The 14,778-nt window shown below is 43.6% G+C and overlaps 1 protein-coding gene across 6 annotated transcripts in view; it reads right to left on the reverse strand.

Annotated features, from left to right (window-relative positions):
* SGSM2 (small G protein signaling modulator 2) overlaps positions 1-14,778 on the reverse strand; it is a 470,219-nt gene that overhangs the window by 162,791 nt on the left and 292,650 nt on the right. The gene's annotated exons all lie outside the window — the stretch shown is intronic.

The raw sequence follows: 14,778 nt of genomic DNA on the forward strand, positions 1-14,778 counted from the left end.
CCTCCTCCCATCCCCCCAGGTACAGGTTGGCATACGACGGGGCACAGGTCGTCCCCATCGCCGCACCCTGCACCTGGAGGTAATGGGCTCCCCCAAACACGAATGCGTTATGGGTCAACAGGAAATATAGCAGTTCCACTATTAATGCATTTAATTCCCTATGTTCTGCGCCCATCTTGTCTAAGAATCTCTGAGTGATCAGGATACCCCTATCATGCGGTATGCTACTATAGAGTGCTTCTACGTCCAAAGATACCAGCAAGCAATTATTAGGTACATGTATTTCATCCAGGACGGTAAGTAAATGGGAGCTATCTCTAATATATGATGGTAAACTTAGGACATGGGGCATCAGATGGACATCAATAAATTTACTCACATTTTCTGTAAGAGAGCCATGACCCGCCACAATCGGGCGGCCTGGTGGGTCGCAAACAGATTTGTGCACTTTGGGTGTACAATAGAACGTAGGGGTACATGGGTGATCAACTGTAAGGAACTGTAGTACTCTATCATTAATCAGACCCTCCGATTTTGCTCTAACTAGGATATCATCCAGGTCCTTCTTATACTGTACCATCACATCGCCATTGATCTTACGATAGTTGTCTCTATTCCGGAGTAGTTTCATGCATATTTTTTCATAGTGGTCATTACTCATCACCACTAAATTACCCCCTTTATCTGATGGCTTTATGGTGAGGTGCTTCATATTCTTTATTTCTTTTAGTGCCTTACTTTCAGATATATCTAAATTAGGCAGGACCTTTACTTTTTTTGAGGACTTAATGATCTCCTCCATAACGATTTTTACAAACAGGTTAATACTGGAGCAGTTCTGCATGTTAGGGAAGTATCTGGATCTCATTTTAAGTTTTGAGTAATCAATATTCGCCAAATGGTCATGAGGTAAATTTTCATTTAGGAGCTCCTCAAGGTCAATGTAGGCCTGTATATCGATAGCGTCCCATTCTGCCGGGTATTCTGTCCCATTTCCCCCGCCCAATGTGGCCCTTAGATATATTTTCCGTAAAAATAGCTGTAAATCAATCATCACTGAAAAATAATCGATTTGGGATGAGAGTACAAATTTTCCCTAATGATGTAGACCTAAGCCCTGAATTTAAACAGGACTCCGCCAATATGATGACAATGATGAAAAACGTTTATGAAAGTAGACTTAAGGAAGTCACTATAGAAATCGGGGCCTTGGGAAGTAAGCTGCAAGGATTTAAGGAAGACCCCATCTTCCTACAGAAGGATAAGGAGATCAAAGAATTCATAGAAAAATTGAACCAAGAAATTGTCAGTAAGAAGGAACACAAACTTAATAGGGATAGAACAGCATTCCATCGAGGGATAGCATTACAGATGGAAACAAACACGTATGCCTAGGATGCAGAAACCCAATAGGAGTACACCTAACAGACCTACCCACCAGACACAGCATCCTGATACGTCCATAGCCAGCAGTAGATCTAGCGCATCCAGCCATAGGTCTTACGGATCAGAATATAGATATGTAAAATCTCGACCATACAAAAGAAAGGATATGGACAGGGTAGAGAGAGATCAGGTATATAAGGAAGCTGGGAATGCTTTTTTGGAATCAGAAGAGATGAGAGTAGGCATACAACCCATCAAGAAGGTCATGATGGAACATTTCTATCCCAAATTAATGTAAATAATGTACCTACTGACAGAATTGGTGATACTGTTGATACAGATGTTAATGATGAAATGCAAATAATAAATCTGACTAAGCAAGAGTTCTCTCCTACGCAAATGAATATCCTTAAGAGAGGGTTAAATTTCTGTCCAACTAACAAAATCGATTATTTTTCAGTGATGATTGATTTACAGCTATTTTTACGGAAAATATATCTAAGGGCCACATTGGGCGGGGGAAATGGGACAGAATACCCGGCAGAATGGGACGCTATCGATATACAGGCCTACATTGACCTTGAGGAGCTCCTAAATGAAAATTTACCTCATGACCATTTGGCGAATATTGATTACTCAAAACTTAAAATGAGATCCAGATACTTCCCTAACATGCAGAACTGCTCCAGTATTAACCTGTTTGTAAAAATCGTTATGGAGGAGATCATTAAGTCCTCAAAAAAAGTAAAGGTCCTGCCTAATTTAGATATATCTGAAAGTAAGGCACTTAAAGAAATAAAGAATATGAAGCACCTCACCATAAAGCCATCAGATAAAGGGGGTAATTTAGTGGTGATGAGTAATGACCACTATGAAAAAATATGCATGAAACTACTCCGGAATAGAGACAACTATCGTAAGATCAATGGCGATGTGATGGTACAGTATAAGAAGGACCTGGATGATATCCTAGTTAGAGCAAAATCGGAGGGTCTGATTAATGATAGAGTACTACAGTTCCTTACAGTTGATCACCCATGTACCCCTACGTTCTACTGTACACCCAAAGTGCACAAATCTGTTTGCGACCCACCAGGCCGCCCGATTGTGGCGGGTCATGGCTCTCTTACAGAAAATGTGAGTAAATTTATTGATGTCCATCTGATGCCCCATGTCCTAAGTTTACCATCATATATTAGAGATAGCTCCCATTTACTTACCGTCCTGGATGAAATACATGTACCTAATAATTGCTTGCTGGTATCTTTGGACGTAGAAGCACTCTATAGTAGCATACCGCATGATAGGGGTATCCTGATCACTCAGAGATTCTTAGACAAGATGGGCGCAGAACTCAGGGAATTAAATGCATTAATAGTGGAACTGCTATATTTCCTGTTGACCCATAACGCATTCGTGTTTGGGGGAGCCCATTACCTCCAGGTGCAGGGTGCGGCGATGGGGACGACCTGTGCCCCGTCGTATGCCAACCTGTACCTGGGGGGATGGGAGGAGGAGATCTTCTCGGAAGATGGATATGACTTTATGCACCTCATTTCAACATGGCATAGGTTTTTGGACGATATATTCCTCGTATGGGAGGGTACGGAACAGGAACTGCATGAGTTTGTTAATTGGCTAAATACCAATGAATGGAATTTGAAATTTACCTATACATTTAGTCTAACGGAATTAGAATTATTGGACCTTAAAATCCTTAAACAAGAGAATGGGACCCTGGCCACTACGCTTTATCGAAAACCCACTGCTACCAACTCGATTCTAAGAGCCGATAGTGCACACCCTATTAATACCATTAACAGCATCCCCTACTCGCAATATTTGAGAGTGAGGAGAAATTGTACAGATATGATGAGTTTTCAAAAAGAGGCTAAATTATTACAATCTAGACTCCTTAGGAGGGGCTATTCAAAAAAAAAAGTCTTAAAAGGGCCTATCATAGAGCTATGGGACAGGATAGGAGGACACTCCTGTATGGTAAAAAGGATAAAAAAGATCGGAGAGATACTGGGGAGGACTACTCCTTGGCTTTGATTACGACATATTGTGGGGAACATCAGATTATAAAGCAGGCCTTGAACAAATTCTGGCCTGTGCTGAAACAGGATAAAATTCTGAGTAAGGCAGTCCCCAGATACCCCCGTATAGTATATAGAAGATCAAAAACCATAGGTGCCCAGATTATGAATAGCCATTATCAAGGAATGACTCGTGGTGAACCATGCAAGACGAGAGGTACGTATGGATGTGGAGGGTGCCCATACTGTCAGTATATATATAGGGGGCAAAATGTGGAGATTAAGGCTAGAAAAACTACCGTTAGACTTCGACATTATGGTAATTGTAGCACTCCTGCAGTGATCTATATAGCTATATGTGAATGTAATGCATTCTACATTGGCAAGACCAAAAGAGAACTTAAGGATAGGATATATGAGCACCATTATGATTCTGGGAAGAAAGGTGAGAAATCAGCAATTGCTACGCACCTCATAGAAGCCCATGGGGGAAATAAAAGATATATCAGATTTGCTATATTAGATAGGATTCACCCCAATCTCAGGGGGAGTGACATAGATAGGAGATTGTACCAACTGGAGGCCAGATGGATTTGGAAACTTGCAGCAGAAGAAAAACCAGGCCTTAATGACTCTATTAGTTATAAGATGTTTCTGTAACATATGGGATATTGACTGATCTTGTTATTGTAAAGATTATGCGTGTGACAGGGACAGGGCTCTGTTCTTTGGTATATATGTATGTGTGTGTTCCTCTCACACATGTACGCATAATGAATAATCTGTGGCAGGTTATACCTATCACCTCCGTATTAGCATGGCCTTGGTCATGTTTTATCATTTTTTATTGCCATATAGTTTTTTTAGGTATTTACCACGTACTGCACATATATGTATATTTGTATGCAGGTTCTCTATCCTGCATACTTTTTATCCACCACTAGATGGCACTGCTCACTGTGTGAGTGTGTGGGCTGAGCGGGGGGAGTGAGGAGTGTGCGACATGGACCCTTTCCGGGATGGGAGTGTCATCTCCGGCGGACTGTGACGCGCTTCCGGGATTCGCCGTCCTGCGTTCCAGGCAGCTGGCGTGCGTTCCAGCGAGGCGAGATTTCGCCTTCCTTATGATACGCTTCCCTCTTGCTCCTCCCCTCCACTCTTTGGATTGGTTGGCACGGGTTTATGAAGTCACGGGTTCAGCACTATTGTATCTTTCACTACTCATGGATGCATGCTGGCGTCCATGATATCGCCGCTGAATATATACACTAGTCCTTTGACAGGTATGTCTATGGCAGAGACCTCTTAATACACGGGATGGAGACTATACCTTTCACTAATCCCACTGGGGTCTACTTGGGATTACTTTTCCCTTATAACACTTGCATATGTTTGTATATGTATATGTGGTATATGATGCTATACGTATGGGGGGGTTTGGGGACTATTCTCTAGTCCATGCAGCCCCCCATATATGATGCTGATCTACATATCATATCTAGAATTTGTGCACTGCACTTTAATAAATCATATCGAGAGGAATTACCACTACTATGGTGTGAGGCTAACTATATATTGCCCCTATATTGTCACTTTATGGGTTTAATAATTTTCACTTTTACTGTTACACTGGGCTTCGGATGCCCACACTGATCTGGGGAGTTATACTGGATCCCTTTGCATGTATCTATCACTTGGAGATGTGTGTGCATGTATGTTTATATGGGGGTGCATTTGTGCACATAGGGGTCTGATTTTGATCACAGCACGATCTATAGCTATGGTGTGGTGGGACTTATCTGACTATTGAACTGTTTGAGTGCGGTTTATACTTATTGGTACTATCTTTGAAAAATTCTTTAGATTGCGGACTTATGTTTGAGGGTCCATTACTGGTAAGATCTTTTTGATTACACTGGCCGCTGTATCCTGATATACGCATAAATCTTGATTGGTATGTAACTTTTTGTACAAATTTATATTATGTTTTTAACAGATGTATATGTATACTGAGTGCCTCTGAGGAAGCGGCCTTGTGCCGTGAAACACGTGTCAGGCAACCTTTGTGCGATTTGGGAATCCGAATTTAACCCGCATGTCTGTCTTGTATATGGAAGAAAACCCATACTGAGAGGAATTAAAGGACTATTTGTTCATATAAAGCCCCGTGACTGTTTTTGGATGTTGTAAAATGATGTTTGTAATTATATCCCCCTGGGTTCCTTGTATTTCATTGCATTGCACTGAATGGAGCTGCCGACACTGGGGAAAGTGCCGCCCTGCATAATACAATGCTGAATAAGGAAACCAAGATAGCGGCCGCGATTTCGATCATGAAAATAACGAAAACTAAAAGGCGTAGGGTGGCGGTTTATTATAATATGTAACATATAAATATGTATATATTTTTCTATGATGTTCTTTTCTAAAAATTTAATAAAAAAGAAAGTAAAAAAAAAGTCTGTATTCCAGAGCATTACGTATGGATACGAGAAGTGCTAACTATGTTGTACACAACAAACTATCTTGGCTTAACGGCTGATTGCACAACAAGATGTTTACAGGTACGCTGTCAGGAAAATGCCGCTAATGAATTTCTTACGTTTGTTCAATTTGCTAATTGTGATGACAGTATCAGCTCATTAAGTTCACAGAGCTGTACTGGTCTGCTGCGTATTCAGCAATGCCTGAGATGTTTCATTTGCAGGGCTGGGTTATTTGTATGTTATGTAGCATGTACATAAAGAGAATTAACTTACTGCACAGAGATGGGATTTTATACAAGGCTGGGCTTCTTGGTGCATGACACCCGCCTCCTAGCACCTTAATTGGCGCCTCTGTAGCCATAATGCACAGACCGCGTAGCCTTAATCAACAATTCCCCCATTGAATTGCTACAACTTGCAGGGGGAATAATAATTAACTTAGAAATACATAGGGAGCCAATGAGTTAAAAGGATTATACTTTATTAATTACAAAATCGTACCGTATATGAGCCCTATACCCATTCCATAAAACAAAAGTGCTGTGTTCCCCTATTCAGATCTGCCCTTACTAACTAATAGGAGTGCACTCCATTAAGTCCTACATCAATTAGGATTAGTGTTTTCTTCAGGGCCCTCTTTAAAGGTGATCCTTGTTTATAAAATCGGGACTGCCGTCTTGGAAGTAGTGTATATGCTCCTTTAAACAGTCACAATTGCGCAATAACTGCATGACAAGCCTCTATCACGCCATCTCATTACGTGCACATTTAGTGCACACCCCAATAAATGTCCAGCAATTCACACCAGACCGGCAGTTGCCGGTACTCACGTATGCCAGGAGTATGGCCTCAATTCACGGAGCATTATCAAACGTTTATCAAACACTTTATCAAACGTTTGATAATTTACCTCATGGGTAAAATCTCACTAAGGTGTTATATATTTGTTGAACCTTTTATCGGTAAAACATTCGATAAATATATAACACCTTAGTGAATTTAAAATGAGATTTTACCCATGAGGTAAATTATCAAACGTTTGATAAAGTATTTGATAAAGTGTTTGATAAACGTTTGAAAATGCTCCATGAATTGAGTCAATACATTTAAATTGTATTGAATAATAATTAACGCCGCCCAGAATTTCACCTTCAGCAGTGTCATTTGGCTCAACTTGTGCCAAAATGACCAAACGAAATTGATATGTAGGTGATTTTATAGGAGCTATATTTTAAGAAATGCTAGTTTGAACATTCATACTTCTACTTTTATAGAATAAAGGTATTTCTTAAGTCCCTAGTAAAAAATAATCAGTAAAACAAATTCAAATCCCAGCTAATATTTTTTTTAAAGGCAAAATGTATGACCAAGTTTTGAGTTAATACAACACCCACAAGAACATTAGGAGTAATAACCACCCCCAACAAAATATAGTTATAATCCTCATACAGATGTTAACCCCATCCATGTTATTGGTCTAGCACAGTTCCCACCCCCAGTCTCCTATCCCCAATCTCCTCATCAGGTCCGGATTTACCATAAGGCACTGTAGGCATGTGCCTACAGGCGTCTGATGATGGAAAGGCGGCTCACTCCCCTCCCTGGGCTCCTCCCATCCTCCTACTCTATGCAGAGTCCTGATGAAAGTGTAAATGAGAGGTTACTCACGCTCTCTGCATTCCACTGACGTGATCTTCCTTCATGTAGGGGCACCTCTAGCTACTTAATACTGAGGTTCCTCCAGCTACCTAATACTTGGGAGCACCTCTAGGTAGCTAATATTGAGGGTACTTCTGACTACCTAATAGTAAGGGGCACCTGTAGCCACCTATGACGGGCAAGGGAGGTAAGGGAGTAGTGATAGCTGGGCCAGCCAACACACTTGCAGTGCAGTTTGGTGGGGTTTTGTAGGTTTATGGAGGTGGAGTCTAGGGTGCCAGGACATCTGTGCCTATAGGCTCCTGTGAAGTAAATCCAGGCCTGCTCCTCATGCAGCACATTCTGACAATACTCAGATCTAACCTTTGACTGTACAGCACTATTTATTGTATTATATCATATGGCTTATTTATTTATTTAAGTATTTATGTAGTGCCGACATATTACACAGTGCTGTACAGAGTATATATTGTCTTGTCACTAACTGTCCCTTCAGAGAGGCTCGCAATCTAATCCCTACCATAGTCATATGTTTATGTACAGTATGTACCCTTTGGTGCATGTATGTAACATCGTCTGTGACCAATTTAGGGAGAAGCCAATTAACTTATCTGTATGTTTTTGGGATGTGGGAGGAAACCAGAATCTCTGGAGAAAACTCACATGGGGAGAGCATACAAACTCCTTGCAGATGTTGACCTGGCTGGGATTTGAACCAGGGACCCAGCGCTGCAAGGCGAGAGCGCTAACCACCGTGCTGACCAGCTAGCTAATAGGTCTAACAGCTCGAACAGCTTGAAGCAACATAGTAAACCTAATGGTCCATGATGTACAGTAATACAGTTTTGGGTTCATATTATAGTTATTATGTCCCTGCTATGATTTTATATATAGTTGTATTGATATATAGTGGCTTGCAAAAGTATTCGGCCCCCTTGAAGTTTTCCACATTTTGTCACATTACTGCCACAAACATGAATCAATTTTATTAGAATTCCATGTGAAAGACCAATACAAAGTGGTGTACACGTGAGAAGTGGAACAAAAATCATACATGATTCCAAATATTTTTTACAAATCAATAAGTGCAAAGTGGGGTGTGCGTAATTATTCGGCCCCTGAGTCAATACTTTGTAGAACCACCTTTTGCTGCAATTACAGCTGCCAGTCTTTTAGGGCAGTGCTGTCCAACTTCGCGGGCATGGAGGGCCGGTTTTTGTCCAGGCCACATGGTGGAGGGACGGAAGACCAATTACCCCCCCCATCCCCCCCCCCCGGGGGGGGGGGGAATCTAGCAGCAGTTTCCCCACAAAATGCAATCAGATTGGCTGCAGATTTACCCACAAAACGCAATCAGGATTGGCTGCAGATATACACACAAAATGCAATCAGATTGGCTGCAGAAGTGCAGATTTACCCACAAAACATAATCAGGATTGGCTGCAGATATACACACAAAATGGAATCAGGATTGGCTGCAGATACACACACAAAATGGAATCAGGATTGGCTGCAGATACACACACAAAATGGAATCAGGATTGGCTGCAGATTTACCCATAAAACGCAATCAGGATTGGCTGCAGAATACACACAAAATACAATCAGATTGGCTGCAGATTTACCCACAAAACGTAATCAGGATTGGCTGCAGATTTACCCACAAAATGTAATCAGGATTGGCTGCAGATTTACCCACAAAACGTAATCCGGATTGGCTGCAGATTTACCCACAAAATGTAAGGATGGGCTGCAGATTTACCCACAAAACGTAATCAGGATTGGCTGCAGATTTACTCACAAAACGTAATCAGGATTGGCTGCAGATATACACACAAAATGTCATCAGGATTGGCTGCAGATATACACACAAAATAGAATCAGGATTGGCTGCAGATATACACACAAAATGTCATCAGAATTGGCTGCAGATATACACACAAAATGTCATCAGGATTGGCTGCAGATATACACACAAAATGTCATCAGGATTGGCTGCAGATATACACACAAAATGTCATCAGGATTGGCTGCAGATATACACACAAAATGTCATCAGGATTGGCTGCAGATATACACACAAAATGCAATCAGATTGGCTGCAGAAGCGCAGATTTACCCACAAAACATAATCAGGATTGGCTGCAGATTTACCCACAAAACGCAATCAGGATTGGCTGCAGATATACACACAAAATGCAATCAGATTGGCTGCAGAAGTGCAGATTTACCCACAAAACATAATCAGGATTGGCTGCAGATATACACACAAAATTGAATCAGGATTGGCTGCAGATACACACACAAAATGAAATCAGGATTGGCTGCAGATATACACACAAAATGTCATCAGGATTGGCTGCAGATTTACCCACAAAATGGAATCAGGATTGGCTGCAGATTTACCACAAAACAGCGTCAGATCTGCTGCTATCAAGTAAATTTACAGCCCTCTCCGCTCAGCTCGTTCCCCTCCCATCCCACAACCCCCCCCCCCCCCCGTGCTGCCGCCGCCGCCTCACCTCAGATCGGCTGCTACATTTTACAGCCCCCCTACCCTCATTCCCCCCCACCTGCTGCCGCCGCCTCCTCACCTCATATCAGCGGCGGGCAGGAGATAGGAACCAGAGAGACCAGCGCACCGCAGCCGCGTGGTGAATTTAAATGCAGGAAGTGACATCATCAGGCACGTCCAGCATTTAAAGTCCCCCGTGCGGCTGCCGTGCGCTGGTCTGTCTGGTTCCTATCTCCTGCTTGCCGCCGATATGAGGTGTGGCGGCGGCGGCAGCACGGGGGGGGGAGGGGTGTTTACGAGCGGAGAGGAGGGGGGCTGTAAATTTATTATAGCAGCCGAGGCATGGGGGAAAAGGAGGAAAAAAAGAAAAAAAGTCCCCTCAACTCTGGGGACTCGGGGCCAACACTGCCACAGCAGGGGGGCCGCAGCAGAAGGCCTGGCGGGCCGGATGCGGCACGCGGGCCGCCAGTTGGACAGCACCAGGGGCGGCGCCAGGGGGGTGCAAGGGGGTGCTCGAGCACCCCCTAGAATTGTCCAAGCACCCCCAAAGCACCCCCTGGAGTGAACTGACTTCAGGCGTCTAATAGGCGCCAAGTCAGTTCACACAGCGGCAGCACGGAGCAGCAGGCAGGGCTACGGTAAGATGGCCGCCCGGAGCCCTGTTCTGCAGACTTCGAGTCTGCAGTGCATGGCTTCGGGCGGCCATTTTCCCGTAGCCCTGCTCTCTGCATGCAGGCAGGAAGTCTCATCGTGACGTCGGGAAGGAAGAGGATCGTGGGCGCGCGGGCGCTGCGCGCCACAATGAGGTCGGGACTCGGGACAGGAGGTCGGGAAAGAAGGTCTTCTGGCTGTAGGTGAGTAAATGGGTTTTTCTTTTCTTTTTCAGTTGATGCTGATTGTGCATATTGGGGTCATATCTGCTACGGATTGTGCATATTGGGGTCATATCTGCTACGGATTGTGCATATTGGGGTCGTATCTGCTACGGATTGTGCATATTGGGGTCGTATCTGCTACGGATTGTGCATATTGGGGTCATTTCTGCTACCGATTGTGCATATTGGGGTCATTTCTGCTACCGATTGTGCATATTGGGGTCATTTCTGCTACCGATTGTGCATATTGGGGTCATTTCTGCTACCGATTGTGCATATTGGGGTCATTTCTGCTACCGATTGTGCATATTGGGGTCATTTCTGCTACCGATTGTGCATATTGGGGTCATATCTGCTACGGATTGTGCATATTGGGGTCATATCTGCTACGGATTGTGCATATTGGGGTCATATCTGCTACGGATTGTGCATATTGGAGTCATATCTGCTACCGATTGTGCATATTGGGGTCATATCTGCTACCGATTGTGCATATTGGGGTCATATCTGCTACCGATTGTGCATATTGGGGTCATATCTGCTACCGATTGTGCATATTGGGGCCATATCTGCTACCGATTGTGCATATTGGGACCATATCTGCCACCGATTGTGCATATTGGGACCATATCTGCCACCGATTGTGCATATTGGGACCATATCTGCCACCGATTGTGCATATTGGGACCATATCTGCTACCGATTGTGCATATTGGGACCATATCTGCTACCGATTGTGCATATTGGGACCATATCTGATAACGATTGTGCATATTGGGGCCATATCTGCCACCGATTGTGCATATTGGGACCATATCTGCCACCGATTGTGCATATTGGGACCATATCTGCCACCGATTGTGCATATTGGGACCATATCTGCCACCGATTGTGCATATTGGGACCATATCTGCTACCGATTGTGCATATTGGGGCCATATCTGCTACCGATTGTGCATATTGGGGTCATATCTGCTACCGATTGTGCATATTGGGGTCATATCTGCTACCGATTGTGTATATTGGGGTCATATCTGCTACCGATTGTGCATATTGGAGCCATATCTGATAACGATTGTGCATATTGGGGTCATTGGACGTGTTTTTTGTTAAAATCTGCTCACATTACGTGTATTTTCTTGAGAAAACCTGCACAATTATGTGAATTTTCTGGGAAAAGGGTCACCAAAACTTGGGCCCTCTGTCTTTGCGTTGCACTTTTAAAGGGAACCCGAGGTGAGAATAATATTGAGGCTGCCATATTTATCTCCCTTTAAGCAATACCAGTTGCCTGGCTGCCGTGCTGGTCCTCTGCCTCTTATTCTTTCAACCATAGACCCTGAACAAGCATGCAGCAGGTCAGGGGTTTCTGACAATATTGTCAGAACTGACAAGATTAGCTGCATGGCTTGTTTCTGGTGTAATTCAGTTCACTACTACAGCCAAATAGATCAGCAGGGCTGCCAGGCAACTAGTATTGTTTAAAAGGAAATAAATATGGCAGCCACCATATCACTCTCACCCTGGGTTCACTTTAAATTACAGTTAGCCCCGCCCTCATCCGGTCATGACCACGCCCATTCTTTCGCCGCGGCGCGCTTCGCGCACCGCAGGTCGTCAGCTCCCCCGGAAATTGGTCCAGCACCTGCATAGCACCCCCTAAAAAAATTTTCTGGAGCCGCCACTGGACAGCACTGTTTTAGGGTATGTCTCTACCAGCTTTGCACATCTACAGACTGAAATCCTTGCCCATTCTTCTTTGCAAAACAGCACCAGCTCAGTCAGATTAGATGGACAGAGTTTGTGAACAGCAGTTTTCAGATCTTGCCAAAGATTCTCGATTGGATTTAGATCTGGACTTTGACTGGGCCAATCTAACACATAGATATGTTTTGTTTTAAACCATTCCATTGTTGCTCTGGCTTTATGTTTAGGGTCATTGTCCTGCTGAAAGGTGAAACTCCACCCCAGTCTCAAGTCTTTTGCAGACTCCAAGAAGTTTTCTTTCAAGATTGCCCTTTATTTGGCTCCATCCATCTTCCCATCAACTCTGACCAGCTTCCCTGTCCCTGCTGAAAAGAAGCACCCCCTGAGCATGATGCTGCCACCACCATATTTGACAGTGGGGATGGTGTGTTCAGAGTGATGTGCAGTGTTAGTTTTCCGTCACACATAGCGTTTTGCATTTTGGCCAAAAAGTTCCATTTTGGTCTCATCTGACCAGAGCACCTTCTTCCACGTTTGCTGTGGCCCCCACATGGCTTGTGGCAAACTGCAAACCGGATTTCCTATGCTTTTCTGTTCACAATGGCTTTCTTTTTGCCACCCTTCCATAAAGGCCAACTTTGTGCAGTGCACGACTAATGGATGTCCTGTGGAAAGATTCCCCCACCTGAGCTGTAGATCTCTGCAGCTCGTCCAGAGTCACCATGGGCCTCTTGACTGCATTTCTGATCAGCGCTCTTCTTGTTCGGCCTGTGAGTTTAGGTGGATGGCCTTGTCTTGGTAGGTTTACAGTTGTGCCATACTCCTTCCATTTCTGTATGATCGCTTGAACAGTGCTCAATGGGATGTTCAAGGCTTTGGAAATATTTCTGTAGCCTAAGCCTGCTTTAAATTTCTCAATAACTTTATCCCTGACCTGTCTGGTGTGTTCTTTGGACTTCATGGTGTTGTTGCTCCCCATATTCTCTTAGACAAGCTCTGAGGCCGTCACAGAGCAGCTATATTTGTACTGAGATTAGATTACACACAGGTGCACTCTATTTAGTCATTAGCACTCATCAGGCACTGTCTATGGGCAACTGACTGCACTCAGACCAAAGGGGGCTGAATAATTACACACACCCCACTTTGCAGTTATTGAATTTTAAAAAATGTTTGGAATTATGTATGATTTTTGTTCCACTTCTCACGTGTACACCACTTTGTATTGGTCTTTCACGTGGAATTTCAATAAAATTGATTCATGTTTGTGGCCGTATTGTGACAAAATGTGGAAAACTTCAAGGGGGCCAAATACTTTTGCAAGCCACTGTACTTATATGGATTCAGCAGGCAGGCAGAAAGTGGCCTTTTACATTAATTACTGTTTTACATGTGGAATTTTAATGTCCAATTAAGTTTAACGTTAAATGATTTTTGCTATACATAGTCACACGTTACTCAGCTTCTTTCTGTGCATGTTTATAATTAGCTGTTTAGCTGTAACCCTCTGACACTATTGTTATGAGGCAGGTTAAACAAATAAATGATCATCTGACGAGTTAATTTTATTTAGCTTGGCCACCAAAATATCTTTATTTCAGGATGAATGCAAGTCTCCAGAAGCTGGCAGCATGTGTGCATGGTATGTGTGGGCATGTGTGGGGGTACACGCTAAGGAAGGAGGGGGGCATAGAGGGTCTTCATAGATCTACCAATTGGCAGTTAGAAGTGAGAGAAAAAAATAAGGCTGCCTAGATGCAGCTATACAATGAAGGGAGTCTGGGCTAATCTTCAAGTGGAACTAAACTCAAAATTTCCTCTGTGCTCTAAAAGATCAGTCACAGCTTAATAACCTTCATGGACTAAAAAAGTTCTTCAGAAGGGCCTGGATAGGCGAGGGAAAGGAGCTGAGGAAGGCCTCCCATGATAGGGATAGACCTTCTGTCCGGAAGGGAAGGGGTTAATTTCTGGGGCTGGCCAGGCGACCTGAGGTAGTGGGGAGGCGGGTCGGACAGCAGTAGCTGGAGACAGGAAGGGCGTCAGGGGAAGGGGAGAAGCCAAAGCAAGAGGAGATTGTTCCCTCCCACCCTCCCTTTTGAATGGTGTTAGGT

This window comes from Hyperolius riggenbachi, chromosome 2 (assembly GCF_040937935.1).
Source record: "Hyperolius riggenbachi isolate aHypRig1 chromosome 2, aHypRig1.pri, whole genome shotgun sequence".
NCBI lineage: Eukaryota > Metazoa > Chordata > Amphibia > Anura > Hyperoliidae > Hyperolius > Hyperolius riggenbachi.